A 22,121-nucleotide genomic window follows, 5' to 3' on the forward strand; every position below is an offset into this window, starting at 1 on the left:
AACCAGTTGGGCAGGAGAACGATGGGCGCAGAACGCTATGATTCACGCAGAGGCTGACATCAAACACATGCTGTACCAACTTCAGAAGATGACTGTCCCACAGGCAGGTCTTGGCGGACAAACCAAGCGTCCCAAGCGGTTCCGGGGAGCCCTACTCGGAGCTGCCGCAGCAGCCATTTCACCCTGCCTGGTACCCCTCAGCCTGGTACAGACCATTTTATCCTCTGTCACTGCAGGCCCAACAGACACCCTGCAGGCACATCTGGCCTACTCCCTAGGTAGCGCAATCTCACTAAGCATAGCCCCTGAACAAGGCGAACTTGCTTTTCTGATAAACCTGCCAATCATCGAGTCACACAACATCTACAGACTCAAAGACATTGTCAATGTTGGCTTCTGGCAGGGAAACACCCACATCAGAATACGCACCCCCACGGTGGTGGCTTACCATGACAGCAATGAACAGCTGTACCTTGCACCAAACCTGCACATGTGCAGCCTCACTGAAGACATTAATTATCTCTGCCCCAGCAAACCTTTCCTTCAGGACAACACTGACGGCATCTGTGGGCTGCGGCCCATGAAGACTGACTCTCGTTGTCCTGCCTCAGCTAAACCACGAGCCGAGGTCACTAACACCCAAGCTGAAATCGTAGGTGACCGATGGCTGGTCAACACCCCAGCCAGCACGGCCACTTTGACCTACGACCAACACGACACAGCCACCCGCATCAGTCTACCAAACCAGATGATGTGGATTCAAGTTCCAAAAGATGCGATTCTTCACATCGATGAACTCGCACTCTATCACCTTCCCAGTGAGGAGTACCACACCGAACTGGAATTTTCAACTTTCTTCAGGGACCACAACTTCACTTTAGACCCTGAATTGGAGATGAGGATTGCAGAAGGGGGGACCCAACTAATTGATGTCACGCCCATCGACACTGCCCTCCAGGCACTTGCTCGCATGCCAGCTATGCACAGCCTCCCTGTTGTCCGAGCCTGGACCGCCGCTGACACGGTACTGTGCCTCTCCACAGGAGTAGGATACGCCCTTACTCTTGGCCTCACTTTCATCCTGTACCGAAGAGTCAGCGGGATGCAGGAAACAGTGAACAAGTGCACAGCTGCCGTCCCTCGAGCCTTCAAGCGGAACCGTGGGAAGCAAGACACACAAGCCGAGCAAGAGCCCAACCTCATCGAAATCACCCCTCTGCAGGCACGCCGAAGCGCTGCAGAAAATTAAGATACACCTGCCATCCAGACCAAATGACCTCTCCAACCATCGCCTATTGAACCATCGCCCACCAAAGTCTCTCAAGACCCTGGTGGCCATGAAGGGGGGATATGTAGCAAATGGCTCGGAGTCAAATAGAGGCCATTGGGCATCTGGATTTCAACAGCCCTAAAATTGTGATAATTAGATAACCCTGTCTCCTCTATCACCTATCAAGGCTGTAAAGTGGGCGACAATTAAAACAAATGCCGTCGTAAAAGGAGGTTCAAAGGAACCCCACCAGAGAAACCTTCTTTGTTCGAATGACGATCGCCAGAGACACAGCAGGGGGGCACAGACGATATGTCTCTGATTAAACCACGTTTAAAAATCACAATGAGCTGTTTAAATGTATATATATGTTATATCCCTTTACTGCATGATTATGTATGTGTGATGTAACTGTGTGTTAACACTTTAGTTAGATTTTGTTCACTGTAGCATGTTTCATATCTTAGGTATGAAATTATTATTCAACGTGATCTTAAATCCATGTCTTGTTTAGTATCGAATTAATCTACTCTTTATTTCCCAATCATTTCTATGTATCATATTACCATAAGCCGCATCAATGTCATATCGATTTGAAGAGTTATGGAAACAAAGTTTTATCCTTATGCAATTACGCAAATGTGATGTCTGAAAGAACAAAGGCTTGTTTCCCCGCGCGACCGAACACTTCACGCATTGGTCAAACACCCAAAATGGGCTGGGCGTGTGAAAGGTCAAAACGGCCTATCGCCCAAGCCATCATTGCTCATTGCTCATTGATGTTCGCTCAATCTCTCAATCGCTGATTCACTCAGTATCTCAGTCAGTGGCTTAGTTCACTCATGAGCGCTCAATCGCCCGGTTACTTAGGTAACCCGCCAGCGCAGTTTGGAAACTCGCTGAGACTCAACCAGAGTCCCTCGGATTCATCATCTTTTCTCTGAGCCCTGTCTTTCTTCGGGACAGTCTTCCTGGCTTGCACTTTGCGCTAGAGTTCGGAAAACCACGCGGACCAATCCGCCCTACGAAACAACTTAACGGACTACATCTTACGAACACATCTGGACTCTCTCTCTCTCCTTGCTCGCACCGCGTGCAGCAGAAACTTCGCAACGAAAACACAAAGAGCCAAATGCAAGTATAAACTTGTCTTACTCGCTGATGTTTAAGCTTTACCCCTTATAAAATTAAGGCGCTACTTAGAGATTTTCCGATGGTTTGTGCAGATGTTAAGCAATAGTGCTTTGCCAATCTTTTACTCTCTCTCTCTAGCTCTTTCAATCTTTTCTTTCTCATCTATGTTTTATGTTATGGTATGTGTGTATGTTTAGTTAGTCGTTATGTGTACTTCATTTTATAGTTAATAAACCGGTTTGCATTTTCACAATTGAATTGTTTCTGTGTTCAATGCTCACGAAATTAAAGTCACTATTTCTGCCTTTTGATCCAGCTACACGCTGCGAGTAGCACTGTATATCAGTGAGAAGGTTAATTTTAAAGGCCATGAAATTAACATTTCTTAGACGTTAATATACGATTATGGATATATGTCTTCGGTGGACGAACATATTAATTAATTGTTATTATTAATTCTGCTACGCCAGGTAAAACCTGATAAACTTGTATAATTAATTACAGTTAATTATACATATTCCCTTTTGAGCTAAAATCTAAGATTCCCTTGGGAATCCCCGTAGTGTTTCGGTCGGAGGTTCATAGTGTTTCAAATAACGTTATTTCCCTCCTCCCGCAAATTCGCTACAAGTGTAAGCACACAATTCGTGAGCTTTGGCTTCACGTCGCATGGGTTTTACTCGTTGAGTGTACGTTGGCATTTAGCCACGACTGTGCTGAAATGGCACAGTGTATGCTCGTCTTTAGCATTAGAACAGGGGTAGGCAACGCCGGTCCTGAAGTGCCGCAGTCCTGCAGATTTTATTTCCAACCCTGATTAAATCTCATCCACCTGTAGTTCTCAGGTGACCCTTTAGACCTTGGTTAGCCTGTTCATGTGTGCTTGATTTGAGCTGAAGCTAAACTCTGCAGGGCTGCTGCACTCCAGGACCGACGTTTGCCTACCCCTACGTTAAAAGGATCCAGGATAAACTTTGAGTCAGAAATATTAGAGCGCCAAACTACAGACACACAGGCTTAGAGCCAAGGGGGCACCCGGATTTGAACCGGAGACCTCTTGATCTGCAGTCAAATGCTCTACCACTGAGCTATGCCCCCTATGTGCAGACACGTGGCTGGAGAATTGAAAAAGCATCATGTGTTATACTTCACCACTGTTAAAGCTGTGGTGATTATGTCCAAGTGAATCGTTAGACCTCCCTATCTGCGTTTAAACGCTCTAGCGCTGACCTACAACAATTGCGCTAGATCCAACGTATGTTTTCAACCATTCCGCTAATGTTTTTCAGTTGTTATGATGTTATGTGTTCCTCTTACAGCAAACATCAACAAAGGTAACCGCTCAACCCAGTCTTTCCCACTTTCTAGACAGCTGGCACATAGCACGGACTTTAGAGTCTGAAAACACTCAAGTGTGCCCCAGAGACTCTGGATTGTAAGCACTTCAAAACTGGTGCAAAGAAAACACGTTGCTTTCTCTACTGGGCGGCAGACCACGCCTAGAGGCGTATGGAACAACGTAACCTGCGGCACAGACAGTTCAACATCACAACGACAGACGACGAGGATGGGATTCGAACCCACGCGTGCAGAGCACAATGGATTAGCAGTCCATCGCCTTAACCACTCGGCCACCTCGTCAAGTGAAACTTCCTCGGAACCCCGGCCGTTGGGGATTTTGCGATTCCTAAATTACCAGCAAGTACACTGTAGCGGGCATCAAATGGTTTCCTTTGTTGATGTAATTAAACGTTATCTTTTAGAAAGGGTTCATTTTGGCCTAACGGAAGGTAAACGCCTGAAGAGAACTGTGCATGAGCAATCCATCACCTTAGACATGTTTAGAAATAAAATCAAGGACTGACCTTTAATTGATTGGGGTTCTTTTTCAAAATGGTTTTCAACGGATTTCAACATGAAACAGGCAAAAACCAAACGAGACATTCAAGACTTTATGTAAAGGGAACAAGAGGTTTTCATTGGCTTATCTACACAGTCAACTGGCTGGGTAATGTTGACTAAACCTCAGTACATTTACCTGCCGTACGTTCAACTAACACTAACCGACGATCAGGTTTACAATAACGTGCATCAAACTGATGTAACTGTTGAGTTAACTAAATCAACATGACCAAAACCCTGTCATATCTGCAACAAAGTGTTTGTTTCAGTCGAACTGAGGACTTTTTGTGATAACCACATCACCACAGAAACCTGTTTGTTTGGATTTTTTTGGTTATTTTGATGGATTTGGCCACACATTTTCTGTCTGTGCAACACTCCTCAAAGGGGCTATGCTTTTTCGCCCACTTGCGAACTGGCCACCTTTCATGCGTGAAGCGAATGTGACAGGCGGAACTGTGTGTAACTTTAAAAGTGCTTCATGACACAAGGAGTAACGTGTCTCAAGAAAGGCATTTAACTCGCAGCGTATCAAAAGGACCGCGCTGTTTCTGCCCGGTTTCGGACCGAGGACCTTTCGCGTGTTAGGCGAACGTGATAACCACTACACTACAGAAACCTGCACGCTCTGACACTTGGTTGTATTAACGGATTTTGTCACATTTTTTGCGATCGTTTGAAGGAACCGCTCAAACTGTATGAGAAAGGCGGCGCATTTCCCAGGAATGCATGGATGCTTCTTCTGAAACTGGCAAACAGCCACACACTTCTTAGTTCGGGTATCTCACCGATTTGTTTCAGACGTGAAGTGTGAGCAGTCAAGTTGCAGCTCTGCGATCTGCCAGAATAGTAGACTTCAGTTTCACCCCACCTCCAACACACCTGTCTGTAATTATCAAGCTGAATACCTTGATTAGCTGCTTCAGCTACGTTGGGGTTGGAGCTAAAATCTGCAGGGCGGAAGCTCACCAGGAGCAGGGTCGGAGACCCCTGGTATAGTGTAAGCACACAATTCGTGAGCTTTGGCTTCACGTCGCATGGGTTTTACTCGTTGAGTGTACGTTGGCATTTAGCCACGACTGTGCTGAAATGGCACAGTGTATGCTCGTCTTTAGCATTAGAACAGGGGTAGGCAACGCCGGTCCTGAAGTGCCGCAGTCCTGCAGATTTTATTTCCAACCCTGATTAAATCTCATCCACCTGTAGTTCTCAGGTGACCCTTTAGACCTTGGTTAGCCTGTTCATGTGTGCTTGATTTGAGCTGAAGCTAAACTCTGCAGGGCTGCTGCACTCCAGGACCGACGTTTGCCTACCCCTACGTTAAAAGGATCCAGGATAAACTTTGAGTCAGAAATATTAGAGCGCCAAACTACAGACACACAGGCTTAGAGCCAAGGGGGCACCCGGATTTGAACCGGAGACCTCTTGATCTGCAGTCAAATGCTCTACCACTGAGCTATGCCCCCTATGTGAAGACACGTGGCTGGAGAATTGAAAAAGCATCATGTGTTATACTTCACCACTGTTAAAGCTGTGGTGATTATGTCCAAGTGAATCGTTAGACCTCCCTATCTGCGTTTAAACGCTCTAGCGCTGACCTACAACAATTGCGCTAGATCCAACGTATGTTTTCAACCATTCCGCTAATGTTTTTCAGTTGTTATGATGTTATGTGTTCCTCTTACAGCAAACATCAACAAAGGTAACCGCTCAACCCAGTCTTTCCCACTTTCTAGACAGCTGGCACATAGCACGGACTTTAGAGTCTGAAAACACTCAAGTGTCCCCCAGAGACTCTGGATTGTAAGCACTTCAAAACTGGTGCAAAGAAAACACGTTGCTTTCTCTACTGGGCGGCAGACCACGCCTAGAGGCGTATGGAACAACGTAACCTGCGGCACAGACAGTTCAACATCACAACGACAGACGACGAGGATGGGATTCGAACCCACGCGTGCAGAGCACAATGGATTAGCAGTACATCGCCTTAACCACTCGGCCACCTCGTCAAGTGAAACTTCCTCGGAACCCCGGCCGTTGGGGATTTTGCGATTCCTAAATTACCAGCAAGTACACTGTAGCGTGCATCAAATGGTTTCCTTTGTTGATGTAATTAAACGTTATCTTTTAGAAAGGGTTCATTTTGGCCTAACGGAAGGTAAACGCCTGAAGAGAACTGTGCATGAGCAATCCATCGCCTTAGACATGTTTAGAAATAAAATCAAGGACTGACCTTTAATTGATTGGGGTTCTTTTTCAAAATGGTTTTCAACGGATTTCAACATGAAACAGGCAAAAACCAAACGAGACATTCAAGACTTTATGTAAAGGGAACAAGAGGTTTTCATTGGCTTATCTACACAGTCAACTGGCTGGGTAATGTTGACTAAACCTCAGTACATTTACCTGCCGTACGTTCAACTAACACTAACCGACGATCAGGTTTACAATAACGTGCATCAAACTGATGTAACTGTTGAGTTAACTAAATCAACATGACCAAAACCCTGTCATATCTGCAACAAAGTGTTTGTTTCAGTCGAACTGAGGACTTTTTGTGATAACCACATCACCACAGAAACCTGTTTGTTTGGATTTTTTTGGTTATTTTGATGGATTTGGCCACACATTTTCTGTCTGTGCAACACTCCTCAAAGGGGCTATGCTTTTTCGCCCACTTGCGAACTGGCCACCTTTCATGCGTGAAGCGAATGTGACAGGCGGAACTGTGTGTAACTTTAAAAGTGCTTCATGACACAAGGAGTAACGTGTCTCAAGAAAGGCATTTAACTCGCAGCGTATCAAAAGGACCGCGCTGTTTCTGCCCGGTTTCGGACCGAGGACCTTTCGCGTGTTAGGCGAACGTGATAACCACTACACTACAGAAACCTGCACGCTCTGACACTTGGTTGTATTAACGGATTTTGTCACATTTTTTGCGATCGTTTGAAGGAACCGCTCAAACTGTATGAGAAAGGCGGCGCATTTCCCAGGAATGCATGGATGCTTCTTCTGAAACTGGCAAACAGCCACACACTTCTTAGTTCGGGTATCTCACCGATTTGTTTCAGACGTGAAGTGTGAGCAGTCAAGTTGCAGCTCTGCGATCTGCCAGAATAGTAGACTTCAGTTTCACCCCACCTCCAACACACCTGTCTGTAATTATCAAGCTGAATACCTTGATTAGCTGCTTCAGCTACGTTGGGGTTGGAGCTAAAATCTGCAGGGCGGAAGCTCACCAGGAGCAGGGTCGGAGACCCCTGGTAAAGTGTAAGCACACAATTCGTGAGCTTTGGCTTCACGTCGCATGGGTTTTACTCGTTGAGTGTACGTTGGCATTTAGCCACGACTGTGCTGAAATGGCACAGTGTATGCTCGTCTTTAGCATTAGAACAGGGGTAGGCAACGCCGGTCCTGAAGTGCCGCAGTCCTGCAGATTTTATTTCCAACCCTGATTAAATCTCATCCACCTGTAGTTCTCAGGTGACCCTTTAGACCTTGGTTAGCCTGTTCATGTGTGCTTGATTTGAGCTGAAGCTAAACTCTGCAGGGCTGCTGCACTCCAGGACCGACGTTTGCCTACCCCTACGTTAAAAGGATCCAGGATAAACTTTGAGTCAGAAATATTAGAGCGCCAAACTACAGACACACAGGCTTAGAGCCAAGGGGGCACCCGGATTTGAACCGGAGACCTCTTGATCTGCAGTCAAATGCTCTACCACTGAGCTATGCCCCCTATGTGAAGACACGTGGCTGGAGAATTGAAAAAGCATCATGTGTTATACTTCACCACTGTTAAAGCTGTGGTGATTATGTCCAAGTGAATCGTTAGACCTCCCTATCTGCGTTTAAACGCTCTAGCGCTGACCTACAACAATTGCGCTAGATCCAACGTATGTTTTCAACCATTCCGCTAATGTTTTTCAGTTGTTATGATGTTATGTGTTCCTCTTACAGCAAACATCAACAAAGGTAACCGCTCAACCCAGTCTTTCCCACTTTCTAGACAGCTGGCACATAGCACGGACTTTAGAGTCTGAAAACACTCAAGTGTCCCCCAGGGACTCTGGATTGTAAGCACTTCAAAACTGGTGCAAAGAAAACACGTTGCTTTCTCTACTGGGCGGCAGACCACGCCTAGAGGCGTATGGAACAACGTAACCTGCGCCACAGACAGTTCAACATCACAACGACAGACGACGAGGATGGGATTCGAACCCACGCGTGCAGAGCACAATGGATTAGCAGTCCATCGCCTTAACCACTCGGCCACCTCGTCACGTGAAACTTCCTCGGAACCCCGGCCGTTGGGGATTTTGCGATTCCTAAATTACCAGCAAGTACACTGTAGCGTGCATCAAATGGTTTCCTTTGTTGATGTAATTAAACGTTATCTTTTAGAAAGGGTTCATTTTGGCCTAACGGAAGGTAAACGCCTGAAGAGAACTGTGCATGAGCAATCCATCGCCTTAGACATGTTTAGAAATAAAATCAAGGACTGACCTTTAATTGATTGGGGTTCTTTTTCAAAATGGTTTTCAACGGATTTCAACATGAAACAGGCAAAAACCAAACGAGACATTCAAGACTTTATGTAAAGGGAACAAGAGGTTTTCATTGGCTTATCTACACAGTCAACTGGCTGGGTAATGTTGACTAAACCTCAGTACATTTACCTGCCGTACGTTCAACTAACACTAACCGACGATCAGGTTTACAATAACGTGCATCAAACTGATGTAACTGTTGAGTTAACTAAATCAACATGACCAAAACCCTGTCATATCTGCAACAAAGTGTTTGTTTCAGTCGAACTGAGGACTTTTTGTGATAACCACATCACCACAGAAACCTGTTTGTTTGGATTTTTTTGGTTATTTTGATGGATTTGGCCACACATTTTCTGTCTGTGCAACACTCCTCAAAGGGGCTATGCTTTTTCGCCCACTTGCGAACTGGCCACCTTTCATGCGTGAAGCGAATGTGACAGGCGGAACTGTGTGTAACTTTAAAAGTGCTTCATGACACAAGGAGTAACGTGTCTCAAGAAAGGCATTTAACTCGCAGCGTATCAAAAGGACCGCGCTGTTTCTGCCCGGTTTCGGACCGAGGACCTTTCGCGTGTTAGGCGAACGTGATAACCACTACACTACAGAAACCTGCACGCTCAGACACTTGGTTGTATTAACGGATTTTGTCACATTTTTTGCGATCGTTTGAAGGAACCGCTCAAACTGTATGAGAAAGGCGGCGCATTTCCCAGGAATGCATGGATGCTTCTTCTGAAACTGGCAAACAGCCACACACTTCTTAGTTCGGGTATCTCACCGATTTGTTTCAGACGTGAAGTGTGAGCAGTCAAGTTGCAGCTCTGCGATCTGCCAGAATAGTAGACTTCAGTTTCACCCCACCTCCAACACACCTGTCTGTAATTATCAAGCTGAATACCTTGATTAGCTGCTTCAGCTACGTTGGGGTTGGAGCTAAAATCTGCAGGGCGGAAGCTCACCAGGAGCAGGGTCGGAGACCCCTGGTATAGTGTAAGCACACAATTCGTGAGCTTTGGCTTCACGTCGCATGGGTTTTACTCGTTGAGTGTACGTTGGCATTTAGCCACGACTGTGCTGAAATGGCACAGTGTATGCTCGTCTTTAGCATTAGAAAAGGGGTAGGCAACGCCGGTCCTGAAGTGCCGCAGTCCTGCAGATTTTATTTCCAACCCTGATTAAATCTCATCCACCTGTAGTTCTCAGGTGACCCTTTAGACCTTGGTTAGCCTGTTCATGTGTGCTTGATTTGAGCTGAAGCTAAACTCTGCAGGGCTGCTGCACTCCAGGACCGACGTTTGCCTACCCCTACGTTAAAAGGATCCAGGATAAACTTTGAGTCAGAAATATTAGAGTGCCAAACTACAGACACACAGGCTTAAAGCCAAGGGGGCACCCGGATTTGAACCGGAGACCTCTTGATCTGCAGTCAAATGCTCTACCACTGAGCTATGCCCCCTATGTGAAGACACGTGGCTGGAGAATTGAAAAAGCATCATGTGTTATACTTCACCACTGTTAAAGCTGTGGTGATTATGTCCAAGTGAATCGTTAGACCTCCCTATCTGCGTTTAAACGCTCTAGCGCTGACCTACAACAATTGCGCTAGATCCAACGTATGTTTTCAACCATTCCGCTAATGTTTTTCAGTTGTTATGATGTTATGTGTTCCTCTTACAGCAAACATCAACAAAGGTAACCGCTCAACCCAGTCTTTCCCACTTTCTAGACAGCTGGCACATAGCACGGACTTTAGAGTCTGAAAACACTCAAGTGTCCCCCAGAGACTCTGGATTGTAAGCACTTCAAAACTGGTGCAAAGAAAACACGTTGCTTTCTCTACTGGGCGGCAGACCACGCCTAGAGGCATATGGAACAACGTAACCTGCGCCACAGACAGTTCAACATCACAACGACAGACGACGAGGATGGGATTCGAACCCACGCGTGCAGAGCACAATGGATTAGCAGTCCATCGCCTTAACCACTCGGCCACCTCGTCAAGTGAAACTTCCTCGGAACCCCGGCCGTTGGGGATTTTGCGATTCCTAAATTACCAGCAAGTACACTGTAGCGTGCATCAAATGGTTTCCTTTGTTGATGTAATTAAACGTTATCTTTTAGAAAGGGTTCATTTTGGCCTAACGGAAGGTAAACGCCTGAAGAGAACTGTGCATGAGCAATCCATCGCCTTAGACATGTTTAGAAATAAAATCAAGGACTGACCTTTAATTGATTGGGGTTCTTTTTCAAAATGGTTTTCAACGGATTTCAACATGAAACAGGCAAAAACCAAACGAGACATTCAAGACTTTATGTAAAGGGAACAAGAGGTTTTCATTGGCTTATCTACACAGTCAACTGGCTGGGTAATGTTGACTAAACCTCAGTACATTTACCTGCCGTACGTTCAACTAACACTAACCGACGATCAGGTTTACAATAACGTGCATCAAACTGATGTAACTGTTGAGTTAACTAAATCAACATGACCAAAACCCTGTCATATCTGCAACAAAGTGTTTGTTTCAGTCGAACTGAGGACTTTTTGTGATAACCACATCACCACAGAAACCTGTTTGTTTGGATTTTTTTGGTTATTTTGATGGATTTGGCCACACATTTTCTGTCTGTGCAACACTCCTCAAAGGGGCTATGCTTTTTCGCCCACTTGCGAACTGGCCACCTTTCATGCGTGAAGCGAATGTGACAGGCGGAACTGTGTGTAACTTTAAAAGTGCTTCATGACACAAGGAGTAACGTGTCTCAAGAAAGGCATTTAACTCGCAGCGTATCAAAAGGACCGCGCTGTTTCTGCCCGGTTTCGGACCGAGGACCTTTCGCGTGTTAGGCGAACGTGATAACCACTACACTACAGAAACCTGCACGCTCAGACACTTGGTTGTATTAACGGATTTTGTCACATTTTTTGCGATCGTTTGAAGGAACCGCTCAAACTGTATGAGAAAGGCGGCGCATTTCCCAGGAATGCATGGATGCTTCTTCTGAAACTGGCAAACAGCCACACACTTCTTAGTTCGGGTATCTCACCGATTTGTTTCAGACGTGAAGTGTGAGCAGTCAAGTTGCAGCTCTGCGATCTGCCAGAATAGTAGACTTCAGTTTCACCCCACCTCCAACACACCTGTCTGTAATTATCAAGCTGAATACCTTGATTAGCTGCTTCAGCTACGTTGGGGTTGGAGCTAAAATCTGCAGGGCGGAAGCTCACCAGGAGCAGGGTCGGAGACCCCTGGTAAAGTGTAAGCACACAATTCGTGAGCTTTGGCTTCACGTCGCATGGGTTTTACTCGTTGAGTGTACGTTGGCATTTAGCCACGACTGTGCTGAAATGGCACAGTGTATGCTCGTCTTTAGCATTAGAACAGGGGTAGGCAACGCCGGTCCTGAAGTGCCGCAGTCCTGCAGATTTTATTTCCAACCCTGATTAAATCTCATCCACCTGTAGTTCTCAGGTGACCCTTTAGACCTTGGTTAGCCTGTTCATGTGTGCTTGATTTGAGCTGAAGCTAAACTCTGCAGGGCTGCTGCACTCCAGGACCGACGTTTGCCTACCCCTACGTTAAAAGGATCCAGGATAAACTTTGAGTCAGAAATATTAGAGCGCCAAACTACAGACACACAGGCTTAGAGCCAAGGGGGCACCCGGATTTGAACCGGAGACCTCTTGATCTGCAGTCAAATGCTCTACCACTGAGCTATGCCCCCTATGTGAAGACACGTGGCTGGAGAATTGAAAAAGCATCATGTGTTATACTTCACCACTGTTAAAGCTGTGGTGATTATGTCCAAGTGAATCGTTAGACCTCCCTATCTGCGTTTAAACGCTCTAGCGCTGACCTACAACAATTGCGCTAGATCCAACGTATGTTTTCAACCATTCCGCTAATGTTTTTCAGTTGTTATGATGTTATGTGTTCCTCTTACAGCAAACATCAACAAAGGTAACCGCTCAACCCAGTCTTTCCCACTTTCTAGACAGCTGGCACATAGCACGGACTTTAGAGTCTGAAAACACTCAAGTGTCCCCCAGGGACTCTGGATTGTAAGCACTTCAAAACTGGTGCAAAGAAAACACGTTGCTTTCTCTACTGGGCGGCAGACCACGCCTAGAGGCGTATGGAACAACGTAACCTGCGCCACAGACAGTTCAACATCACAACGACAGACGACGAGGATGGGATTCGAACCCACGCGTGCAGAGCACAATGGATTAGCAGTCCATCGCCTTAACCACTCAGCCACCTCGTCACGTGAAACTATCTCGGAACCCCTGCACTTGCGCATTGTGCGATTCCTAAATTACCAGCAAGTACACTGTAGCGTGCATCAAATGGTTTCCTTTGTTGATGTAATTAAACGTTATCTTTTAGAAAGGGTTCATTTTGGCCTAACGGAAGGTAAACGCCTGAAGAGAACTGTGCATGAGCAATCCATCGCCTTAGACATGTTTAGAAATAAAATCAAGGACTGACCTTTAATTGATTGGGGTTCTTTTTCAAAATGGTTTTCAACGGATTTCAACATGAAACAGGCAAAAACCAAACGAGACATTCAAGACTTTATGTAAAGGGAACAAGAGGTTTTCATTGGCTTATCTACACAGTCAACTGGCTGGGTAATGTTGACTAAACCTCAGTACATTTACCTGCCGTACGTTCAACTAACACTAACCGACGATCAGGTTTACAATAACGTGCATCAAACTGATGTAACTGTTGAGTTAACTAAATCAACATGACCAAAACCCTGTCATATCTGCAACAAAGTGTTTGTTTTAGTCGAACTGAGGACTTTTTGTGATAACCACATCACCACAGAAACCTGTTTGTTTGGATTTTTTTGGTTATTTTGATGGATTTGGCCACACATTTTCTGTCTGTGCAACACTCCTCAAAGGGGCTATGCTTTTTCGCCCACTTGCGAACTGGCCACCTTTCATGCGTGAAGCGAATGTGACAGGCGGAACTGTGTGTAACTTTAAAAGTGCTTCATGACACAAGGAGTAACGTGTCTCAAGAAAGGCATTTAACTCGCAGCGTATCAAAAGGACCGCGCTGTTTCTGCCCGGTTTCGGACCGAGGACCTTTCGCGTGTTAGGCGAACGTGATAACCACTACACTACAGAAACCTGCACACTCAGACACTTGGTTGTATTAACGGATTTTGTCACATTTTTTGCGATCGTTTGAAGGAACCGCTCAAACTGTATGAGAAAGGCGGCGCATTTCCCAGGAATGCATGGATGCTTCTTCTGAAACTGGCAAACAGCCACACACTTCTTAGTTCGGGTATCTCACCGATTTGTTTCAGACGTGAAGTGTGAGCAGTCAAGTTGCAGCTCTGCGATCTGCCAGAATAGTAGACTTCAGTTTCACCCCACCTCCAACACACCTGTCTGTAATTATCAAGCTGAATACCTTGATTAGCTGCTTCAGCTACGTTGGGGTTGGAGCTAAAATCTGCAGGGCGGAAGCTCACCAGGAGCAGGGTCGGAGACCCCTGGTATAGTGTAAGCACACAATTCGTGAGCTTTGGCTTCACGTCGCATGGGTTTTACTCGTTGAGTGTACGTTGGCATTTAGCCACGACTGTGCTGAAATGGCACAGTGTATGCTCGTCTTTAGCATTAGAAAAGGGGTAGGCAACGCCGGTCCTGAAGTGCCGCAGTCCTGCAGATTTTATTTCCAACCCTGATTAAATCTCATCCACCTGTAGTTCTCAGGTGACCCTTTAGACCTTGGTTAGCCTGTTCATGTGTGCTTGATTTGAGCTGAAGCTAAACTCTGCAGGGCTGCTGCACTCCAGGACCGACGTTTGCCTACCCCTACGTTAAAAGGATCCAGGATAAACTTTGAGTCAGAAATATTAGAGTGCCAAACTACAGACACACAGGCTTAAAGCCAAGGGGGCACCCGGATTTGAACCGGAGACCTCTTGATCTGCAGTCAAATGCTCTACCACTGAGCTATGCCCCCTATGTGAAGACACGTGGCTGGAGAATTGAAAAAGCATCATGTGTTATACTTCACCACTGTTAAAGCTGTGGTGATTATGTCCAAGTGAATCGTTAGACCTCCCTATCTGCGTTTAAACGCTCTAGCGCTGACCTACAACAATTGCGCTAGATCCAACGTATGTTTTCAACCATTCCGCTAATGTTTTTCAGTTGTTATGATGTTATGTGTTCCTCTTACAGCAAACATCAACAAAGGTAACCGCTCAACCCAGTCTTTCCCACTTTCTAGACAGCTGGCACATAGCACGGACTTTAGAGTCTGAAAACACTCAAGTGTCCCCCAGAGACTCTGGATTGTAAGCACTTCAAAACTGGTGCAAAGAAAACACGTTGCTTTCTCTACTGGGCGGCAGACCACGCCTAGAGGCATATGGAACAACGTAACCTGCGCCACAGACAGTTCAACATCACAACGACAGACGACGAGGATGGGATTCGAACCCACGCGTGCAGAGCACAATGGATTAGCAGTCCATCGCCTTAACCACTCGGCCACCTCGTCAAGTGAAACTTCCTCGGAACCCCGGCCGTTGGGGATTTTGCGATTCCTAAATTACCAGCAAGTACACTGTAGCGTGCATCAAATGGTTTCCTTTGTTGATGTAATTAAACGTTATCTTTTAGAAAGGGTTCATTTTGGCCTAACGGAAGGTAAACGCCTGAAGAGAACTGTGCATGAGCAATCCATCGCCTTAGACATGTTTAGAAATAAAATCAAGGACTGACCTTTAATTGATTGGGGTTCTTTTTCAAAATGGTTTTCAACGGATTTCAACATGAAACAGGCAAAAACCAAACGAGACATTCAAGACTTTATGTAAAGGGAACAAGAGGTTTTCATTGGCTTATCTACACAGTCAACTGGCTGGGTAATGTTGACTAAACCTCAGTACATTTACCTGCCGTACGTTCAACTAACACTAACCGACGATCAGGTTTACAATAACGTGCATCAAACTGATGTAACTGTTGAGTTAACTAAATCAACATGACCAAAACCCTGTCATATCTGCAACAAAGTGTTTGTTTCAGTCGAACTGAGGACTTTTTGTGATAACCACATCACCACAGAAACCTGTTTGTTTGGATTTTTTTGGTTATTTTGATGGATTTGGCCACACATTTTCTGTCTGTGCAACACTCCTCAAAGGGGCTATGCTTTTTTGCCCACTTGCGAACTGGCCACCTTTCATGCGTGAAGCGAATGTGACAGGCGGAACTGTGTGTAACTTTAAAAGTGCTTCATGACACAAGGAGTAACGTGTCTCAAGAAAGGGATTTAACTCGCAGCGTATCAAAAGGACCGCGCTGTTTCTGCCCGGTTTCGGACCGAGGACCTTTCGCGTGTTAGGCGAACGTGATAACCACTACACTACAGAAACCTGCACGCTCTGACACTTGGTTGTATTAACGGATTTTGTCACATTTTTTGCGATCGTTTGAAGGAACCGCTCAAACTGTATGAGAAAGGCGGCGCATTTCCCAGGAATGCATGGATGCTTCTTCTGAAACTGGCAAACAGCCACACACTTCTTAGTTCGGGTATCTCACCGATTTGTTTCAGACGTGAAGTGTGAGCAGTCAAGTTGCAGCTCTGCGATCTGCCAGAATAGTAGACTTCAGTTTCACCCCACCTCCAACACACCTGTCTGTAATTATCAAGCTGAATACCTTGATTAGCTGCTTCAGCTACGTTGGGGTTGGAGCTAAAATCTGCAGGGCGGAAGCTCACCAGGAGCAGGGTCGGAGACCCCTGGTAAAGTGTAAGCACACAATTCGTGAGCTTTGGCTTCACGTCGCATGGGTTTTACTCGTTGAGTGTACGTTGGCATTTAGCCACGACTGTGCTGAAATGGCACAGTGTATGCTCGTCTTTAGCATTAGAACAGGGGTAGGCAACGCCGGTCCTGAAGTGCCGCAGTCCTGCAGATTTTATTTCCAACCCTGATTAAATCTCATCCACCTGTAGTTCTCAGGTGACCCTTTAGACCTTGGTTAGCCTGTTCATGTGTGCTTGATTTGAGCTGAAGCTAAACTCTGCAGGGCTGCTGCACTCCAGGACCGACGTTTGCCTACCCCTACGTTAAAAGGATCCAGGATAAACTTTGAGTCAGAAATATTAGAGCGCCAAACTACAGACACACAGGCTTAGAGCCAAGGGGGCACCCGGATTTGAACCGGAGACCTCTTGATCTGCAGTCAAATGCTCTACCACTGAGCTATGCCCCCTACGTGAAGACACGTGGCTGGAGAATTGAAAAAGCATCATGTGTTATACTTCACCACTGTTAAAGCTGTGGTGATTATGTCCAAGTGAATCGTTAGACCTCCCTATCTGCGTTTAAACACTCTAGCGCTGACCTACAACAATTGCGCTAGATCCAACGTATGTTTTCAACCATTCCACTAATGTTTTTCAGTTGTTATGATGTTATGTGTTCCTCTTACAGCAAACATCAACAAAGGTAACCGCTCAACCCAGTCTTTCCCACTTTCTAGACAGCTGGCACATAGCACGGACTTTAGAGTCTGAAAACACTCAAGTGTCCCCCAGAGACTCTGGATTGTAAGCACTTCAAAACTGGTGCAAAGAAAACACGTTGCTTTCTCTACTGGGCGGCAGACCACGCCTAGAGGCGTATGGAACAACGTAACCTGCGCCACAGACAGTTCAACATCACAACGACAGACGACGAGGATGGGATTCGAACCCACGCGTGCAGAGCACAATGGATTAGCAGTCCATCGCCTTAACCACTCGGCCACCTCGTCACGTGAAACTTCATCGGAACCCCGGCCGTTGGGGATTTTGCGATTCCTAAATTACCAGCAAGTACACTGTAGCGTGCATCAAATGGTTTCCTTTGTTGATGTAATTAAACGTTATCTTTTAGAAAGGGTTCATTTTGGCCTAACGGAAGGTAAACGCCTGAAGAGAACTGTGCATAAGCAATCCATCGCCTTAGACATGTTTAGAAATAAAATCAAGGACTGACCTTTAATTGATTGGGGTTCTTTTTCAAAATGGTTTTCAACGGATTTCAACATGAAACAGGCAAAAACCAAACGAGACATTCAAGACTTTATGTAAAGGGAACAAGAGGTTTTCATTGGCTTATCTACACAGTCAACTGGCTGGGTAATGTTGACTAAACCTCAGTACATTTACCTGCCGTACGTTCAACTAACACTAACCGACGATCAGGTTTACAATAACGTGCATCAAACTGATGTAACTGTTGAGTTAACTAAATCAACATGACCAAAACCCTGTCATATCTGCAACAAAGTGTTTGTTTCAGTCGAACTGAGGACTTTTTGTGATAACCACATCACCACAGAAACCTGTTTGTTTGGATTTTTTTGGTTATTTTGATGGATTTGGCCACACATTTTCTGTCTGTGCAACACTCCTCAAAGGGGCTATGCTTTTTCGCCCACTTGCGAACTGGCCACCTTTCATGCGTGAAGCGAATGTGACAGGCGGAACTGTGTGTAACTTTAAAAGTGCTTCATGACACAAGGAGTAACGTGTCTCAAGAAAGGCATTTAACTCGCAGCGTATCAAAAGGACCGCGCTGTTTCTGCCCGGTTTCGGACCGAGGACCTTTCGCGTGTTAGGCGAACGTGATAACCACTACACTACAGAAACCTGCACGCTCAGACACTTGGTTGTATTAACGGATTTTGTCACATTTTTTGCGATCGTTTGAAGGAACCGCTCAAACTGTATGAGAAAGGCGGCGCATTTCCCAGGAATGCATGGATGCTTCTTCTGAAACTGGCAAACAGCCACACACTTCTTAGTTCGGGTATCTCACCGATTTGTTTCAGACGTGAAGTGTGAGCAGTCAAGTTGCAGCTCTGCGATCTGCCAGAATAGTAGACTTCAGTTTCACCCCACCTCCAACACACCTGTCTGTAATTATCAAGCTGAATACCTTGATTAGCTGCTTCAGCTACGTTGGGGTTGGAGCTAAAATCTGCAGGGCGGAAGCTCACCAGGAGCAGGGTCGGAGACCCCTGGTATAGTGTAAGCACACAATTCGTGAGCTTTGGCTTCACGTCGCATGGGTTTTACTCGTTGAGTGTACGTTGGCATTTAGCCACGACTGTGCTGAAATGGCACAGTGTATGCTCGTCTTTAGCATTAGAACAGGGGTAGGCAACGCCGGTCCTGAAGTGCCGCAGTCCTGCAGATTTTATTTCCAACCCTGATTAAATCTCATCCACCTGTAGTTCTCAGGTGACCCTTTAGACCTTGGTTAGCCTGTTCATGTGTGCTTGATTTGAGCTGAAGCTAAACTCTGCAGGGCTGCTGCACTCCAGGACCGACGTTTGCCTACCCCTACGTTAAAAGGATCCAGGATAAACTTTGAGTCAGAAATATTAGAGTGCCAAACTACAGACACACAGGCTTAAAGCCAAGGGGGCACCCGGATTTGAACCGGAGACCTCTTGATCTGCAGTCAAATGCTCTACCACTGAGCTATGCCCCCTACGTGAAGACACGTGGCTGGAGAATTAAAAAAGCATCATGTGTTATACTTCACCACTGTTAAAGCTGTGGTGATTATGTCCAAGTGAATCGTTAGACCTCCCTATCTGCGTTTAAACGCTCTAGCGCTGACCTACAACAATTGCGCTAGATCCAACGTATGTTTTCAACCATTCCGCTAATGTTTTTCAGTTGTTATGATGTTATGTGTTCCTCTTACAGCAAACATCAACAAAGGTAACCGCTCAACCCAGTCTTTCCCACTTTCTAGACAGCTGGCACATAGCACGGACTTTAGAGTCTGAAAACACTCAAGTGTCCCCCAGAGACTCTGGATTGTAAGCACTTCAAAACTGGTGCAAAGAAAACACGTTGCTTTCTCTACTGGGCGGCAGACCACGCCTAGAGGCATATGGAACAACGTAACCTGCGCCACAGACAGTTCAACATCACAACGACAGACGACGAGGATGGGATTCGAACCCACGCGTGCAGAGCACAATGGATTAGCAGTCCATCGCCTTAACCACTCGGCCACCTCGTCAAGTGAAACTTCCTCGGAACCCCGGCCGTTGGGGATTTTGCGATTCCTAAATTACCAGCAAGTACACTGTAGCGTGCATCAAATGGTTTCCTTTGTTGATGTAATTAAACGTTATCTTTTAGAAAGGGTTCATTTTGGCCTAACGGAAGGTAAACGCCTGAAGAGAACTGTGCATGAGCAATCCATCGCCTTAGACATGTTTAGAAATAAAATCAAGGACTGACCTTTAATTGATTGGGGTTCTTTTTCAAAATGGTTTTCAACGGATTTCAACATGAAACAGGCAAAAACCAAACGAGACATTCAAGACTTTATGTAAAGGGAACAAGAGGTTTTCATTGGCTTATCTACACAGTCAACTGGCTGGGTAATGTTGACTAAACCTCAGTACATTTACCTGCCGTACGTTCAACTAACACTAACCGACGATCAGGTTTACAATAACGTGCATCAAACTGATGTAACTGTTGAGTTAACTAAATCAACATGACCAAAACCCTGTCATATCTGCAACAAAGTGTTTGTTTCAGTCGAACTGAGGACTTTTTGTGATAACCACATCACCACAGAAACCTGTTTGTTTGGATTTTTTTGGTTATTTTGATGGATTTGGCCACACATTTTCTGTCTGTGCAACACTCCTCAAAGGGGCTATGCTTTTTCGCCCACTTGCGAACTGGCCACCTTTCATGCGTGAAGCGAATGTGACAGGCGGAACTGTGTGTAACTTTAAAAGTGCTTCATGACACAAGGAGTAACGTGTCTCAAGAAAGGCATTTAACTCGCAGCGTATCAAAAGGACCGCGCTGTTTCTGCCCGGTTTCGGACCGAGGACCTTTCGCGTGTTAGGCGAACGTGATAACCACTACACTACAGAAACCTGCACGCTCTGACACTTGGTTGTATTAACGGATTTTGTCACATTTTTTGCGATCGTTTGAAGGAACCGCTCAAACTGTATGAGAAAGGCGGCGCATTTCCCAGGAATGCATGGATGCTTCTTCTGAAACTGGCAAACAGCCACACACTTCTTAGTTCGGGTATCTCACCGATTTGTTTCAGACGTGAAGTGTGAGCAGTCAAGTTGCAGCTCTGCGATCTGCCAGAATAGTAGACTTCAGTTTCACCCCACCTCCAACACACCTGTCTGTAATTATCAAGCTGAATACCTTGATTAGCTGCTTCAGCTACGTTGGGGTTGGAGCTAAAATCTGCAGGGCGGAAGCTCACCAGGAGCAGGGTCGGAGACCCCTGGTAAAGTGTAAGCACACAATTCGTGAGCTTTGGCTTCACGTCGCATGGGTTTTACTCGTTGAGTGTACGTTGGCATTTAGCCACGACTGTGCTGAAATGGCACAGTGTATGCTCGTCTTTAGCATTAGAACAGGGGTAGGCAACGCCGGTCCTGAAGTGCCGCAGTCCTGCAGATTTTATTTCCAACCCTGATTAAATCTCATCCACCTGTAGTTCTCAGGTGACCCTTTAGACCTTGGTTAGCCTGTTCATGTGTGCTTGATTTGAGCTGAAGCTAAACTCTGCAGGGCTGCTGCACTCCAGGACCGACGTTTGCCTACCCCTACGTTAAAAGGATCCAGGATAAACTTTGAGTCAGAAATATTAGAGCGCCAAACTACAGACACACAGGCTTAGAGCCAAGGGGGCACCCGGATTTGAACCGGAGACCTCTTGATCTGCAGTCAAATGCTCTACCACTGAGCTATGCCCCCTACGTGAAGACACGTGGCTGGAGAATTGAAAAAGCATCATGTGTTATACTTCACCACTGTTAAAGCTGTGGTGATTATGTCCAAGTGAATCGTTAGACCTCCCTATCTGCGTTTAAACGCTCTAGCGCTGACCTACAACAATTGCGCTAGATCCAACGTATGTTTTCAACCATTCCACTAATGTTTTTCAGTTGTTATGATGTTATGTGTTCCTCTTACAGCAAACATCAACAAAGGTAACCGCTCAACCCAGTCTTTCCCACTTTCTAGACAGCTGGCACATAGCACGGACTTTAGAGTCTGAAAACACTCAAGTGTCCCCCAGAGACTCTGGATTGTAAGCACTTCAAAACTGGTGCAAAGAAAACACGTTGCTTTCTCTACTGGGCGGCAGACCACGCCTAGAGGCGTATGGAACAACGTAACCTGCGCCACAGACAGTTCAACATCACAACGACA

General features: G+C 45.9%; 25 non-coding genes across 25 annotated transcripts; all 25 read right to left on the bottom strand.

Annotated features, from left to right (window-relative positions):
- Nucleotides 1-3,430: 3,430 nt before the first annotated feature.
- Nucleotides 3,431-3,502, bottom strand: trnac-gca (transfer RNA cysteine (anticodon GCA)). Its single transcript has one exon. It is a non-coding gene; the product is annotated as a tRNA-Cys (tRNA).
- A 461-nt stretch (nucleotides 3,503-3,963) lies between these two features.
- trnas-gcu (transfer RNA serine (anticodon GCU)) lies at nucleotides 3,964-4,045 on the bottom strand. Its single transcript has one exon. It is a non-coding gene; the product is annotated as a tRNA-Ser (tRNA).
- An 807-nt stretch (nucleotides 4,046-4,852) lies between these two features.
- Nucleotides 4,853-4,925, bottom strand: trnav-aac (transfer RNA valine (anticodon AAC)). Its single transcript has one exon. It is a non-coding gene; the product is annotated as a tRNA-Val (tRNA).
- Nucleotides 4,926-5,700: 775 nt separating this feature from the next.
- trnac-gca (transfer RNA cysteine (anticodon GCA)) lies at nucleotides 5,701-5,772 on the bottom strand. Its single transcript has one exon. It is a non-coding gene; the product is annotated as a tRNA-Cys (tRNA).
- Nucleotides 5,773-6,233: 461 nt separating this feature from the next.
- trnas-gcu (transfer RNA serine (anticodon GCU)) lies at nucleotides 6,234-6,315 on the bottom strand. The gene has a single exon. It is a non-coding gene; the product is annotated as a tRNA-Ser (tRNA).
- An 807-nt stretch (nucleotides 6,316-7,122) lies between these two features.
- Nucleotides 7,123-7,195, bottom strand: trnav-aac (transfer RNA valine (anticodon AAC)). Its single transcript has one exon. It is a non-coding gene; the product is annotated as a tRNA-Val (tRNA).
- Nucleotides 7,196-7,970: 775 nt separating this feature from the next.
- On the bottom strand, nucleotides 7,971-8,042 carry trnac-gca (transfer RNA cysteine (anticodon GCA)). The gene has a single exon. It is a non-coding gene; the product is annotated as a tRNA-Cys (tRNA).
- A 461-nt stretch (nucleotides 8,043-8,503) lies between these two features.
- Nucleotides 8,504-8,585, bottom strand: trnas-gcu (transfer RNA serine (anticodon GCU)). The gene has a single exon. It is a non-coding gene; the product is annotated as a tRNA-Ser (tRNA).
- Nucleotides 8,586-9,392: 807 nt separating this feature from the next.
- trnav-aac (transfer RNA valine (anticodon AAC)) lies at nucleotides 9,393-9,465 on the bottom strand. The gene has a single exon. It is a non-coding gene; the product is annotated as a tRNA-Val (tRNA).
- A 775-nt stretch (nucleotides 9,466-10,240) lies between these two features.
- Nucleotides 10,241-10,312, bottom strand: trnac-gca (transfer RNA cysteine (anticodon GCA)). Its single transcript has one exon. It is a non-coding gene; the product is annotated as a tRNA-Cys (tRNA).
- A 461-nt stretch (nucleotides 10,313-10,773) lies between these two features.
- trnas-gcu (transfer RNA serine (anticodon GCU)) lies at nucleotides 10,774-10,855 on the bottom strand. Its single transcript has one exon. It is a non-coding gene; the product is annotated as a tRNA-Ser (tRNA).
- An 807-nt stretch (nucleotides 10,856-11,662) lies between these two features.
- On the bottom strand, nucleotides 11,663-11,735 carry trnav-aac (transfer RNA valine (anticodon AAC)). Its single transcript has one exon. It is a non-coding gene; the product is annotated as a tRNA-Val (tRNA).
- Nucleotides 11,736-12,510: 775 nt separating this feature from the next.
- trnac-gca (transfer RNA cysteine (anticodon GCA)) lies at nucleotides 12,511-12,582 on the bottom strand. Its single transcript has one exon. It is a non-coding gene; the product is annotated as a tRNA-Cys (tRNA).
- Nucleotides 12,583-13,043: 461 nt separating this feature from the next.
- trnas-gcu (transfer RNA serine (anticodon GCU)) lies at nucleotides 13,044-13,125 on the bottom strand. Its single transcript has one exon. It is a non-coding gene; the product is annotated as a tRNA-Ser (tRNA).
- An 807-nt stretch (nucleotides 13,126-13,932) lies between these two features.
- trnav-aac (transfer RNA valine (anticodon AAC)) lies at nucleotides 13,933-14,005 on the bottom strand. The gene has a single exon. It is a non-coding gene; the product is annotated as a tRNA-Val (tRNA).
- Nucleotides 14,006-14,780: 775 nt separating this feature from the next.
- trnac-gca (transfer RNA cysteine (anticodon GCA)) lies at nucleotides 14,781-14,852 on the bottom strand. Its single transcript has one exon. It is a non-coding gene; the product is annotated as a tRNA-Cys (tRNA).
- Nucleotides 14,853-15,313: 461 nt separating this feature from the next.
- trnas-gcu (transfer RNA serine (anticodon GCU)) lies at nucleotides 15,314-15,395 on the bottom strand. Its single transcript has one exon. It is a non-coding gene; the product is annotated as a tRNA-Ser (tRNA).
- An 807-nt stretch (nucleotides 15,396-16,202) lies between these two features.
- trnav-aac (transfer RNA valine (anticodon AAC)) lies at nucleotides 16,203-16,275 on the bottom strand. The gene has a single exon. It is a non-coding gene; the product is annotated as a tRNA-Val (tRNA).
- Nucleotides 16,276-17,050: 775 nt separating this feature from the next.
- On the bottom strand, nucleotides 17,051-17,122 carry trnac-gca (transfer RNA cysteine (anticodon GCA)). The gene has a single exon. It is a non-coding gene; the product is annotated as a tRNA-Cys (tRNA).
- A 461-nt stretch (nucleotides 17,123-17,583) lies between these two features.
- Nucleotides 17,584-17,665, bottom strand: trnas-gcu (transfer RNA serine (anticodon GCU)). The gene has a single exon. It is a non-coding gene; the product is annotated as a tRNA-Ser (tRNA).
- Nucleotides 17,666-18,472: 807 nt separating this feature from the next.
- On the bottom strand, nucleotides 18,473-18,545 carry trnav-aac (transfer RNA valine (anticodon AAC)). Its single transcript has one exon. It is a non-coding gene; the product is annotated as a tRNA-Val (tRNA).
- A 775-nt stretch (nucleotides 18,546-19,320) lies between these two features.
- trnac-gca (transfer RNA cysteine (anticodon GCA)) lies at nucleotides 19,321-19,392 on the bottom strand. Its single transcript has one exon. It is a non-coding gene; the product is annotated as a tRNA-Cys (tRNA).
- Nucleotides 19,393-19,853: 461 nt separating this feature from the next.
- On the bottom strand, nucleotides 19,854-19,935 carry trnas-gcu (transfer RNA serine (anticodon GCU)). The gene has a single exon. It is a non-coding gene; the product is annotated as a tRNA-Ser (tRNA).
- Nucleotides 19,936-20,742: 807 nt separating this feature from the next.
- trnav-aac (transfer RNA valine (anticodon AAC)) lies at nucleotides 20,743-20,815 on the bottom strand. Its single transcript has one exon. It is a non-coding gene; the product is annotated as a tRNA-Val (tRNA).
- Nucleotides 20,816-21,590: 775 nt separating this feature from the next.
- Nucleotides 21,591-21,662, bottom strand: trnac-gca (transfer RNA cysteine (anticodon GCA)). Its single transcript has one exon. It is a non-coding gene; the product is annotated as a tRNA-Cys (tRNA).
- Nucleotides 21,663-22,121: the final 459 nt, after the last annotated feature.

This window comes from Misgurnus anguillicaudatus, chromosome 14, assembly GCF_027580225.2.
Source record: "Misgurnus anguillicaudatus chromosome 14, ASM2758022v2, whole genome shotgun sequence".
Taxonomy (NCBI): domain Eukaryota; kingdom Metazoa; phylum Chordata; class Actinopteri; order Cypriniformes; family Cobitidae; genus Misgurnus; species Misgurnus anguillicaudatus.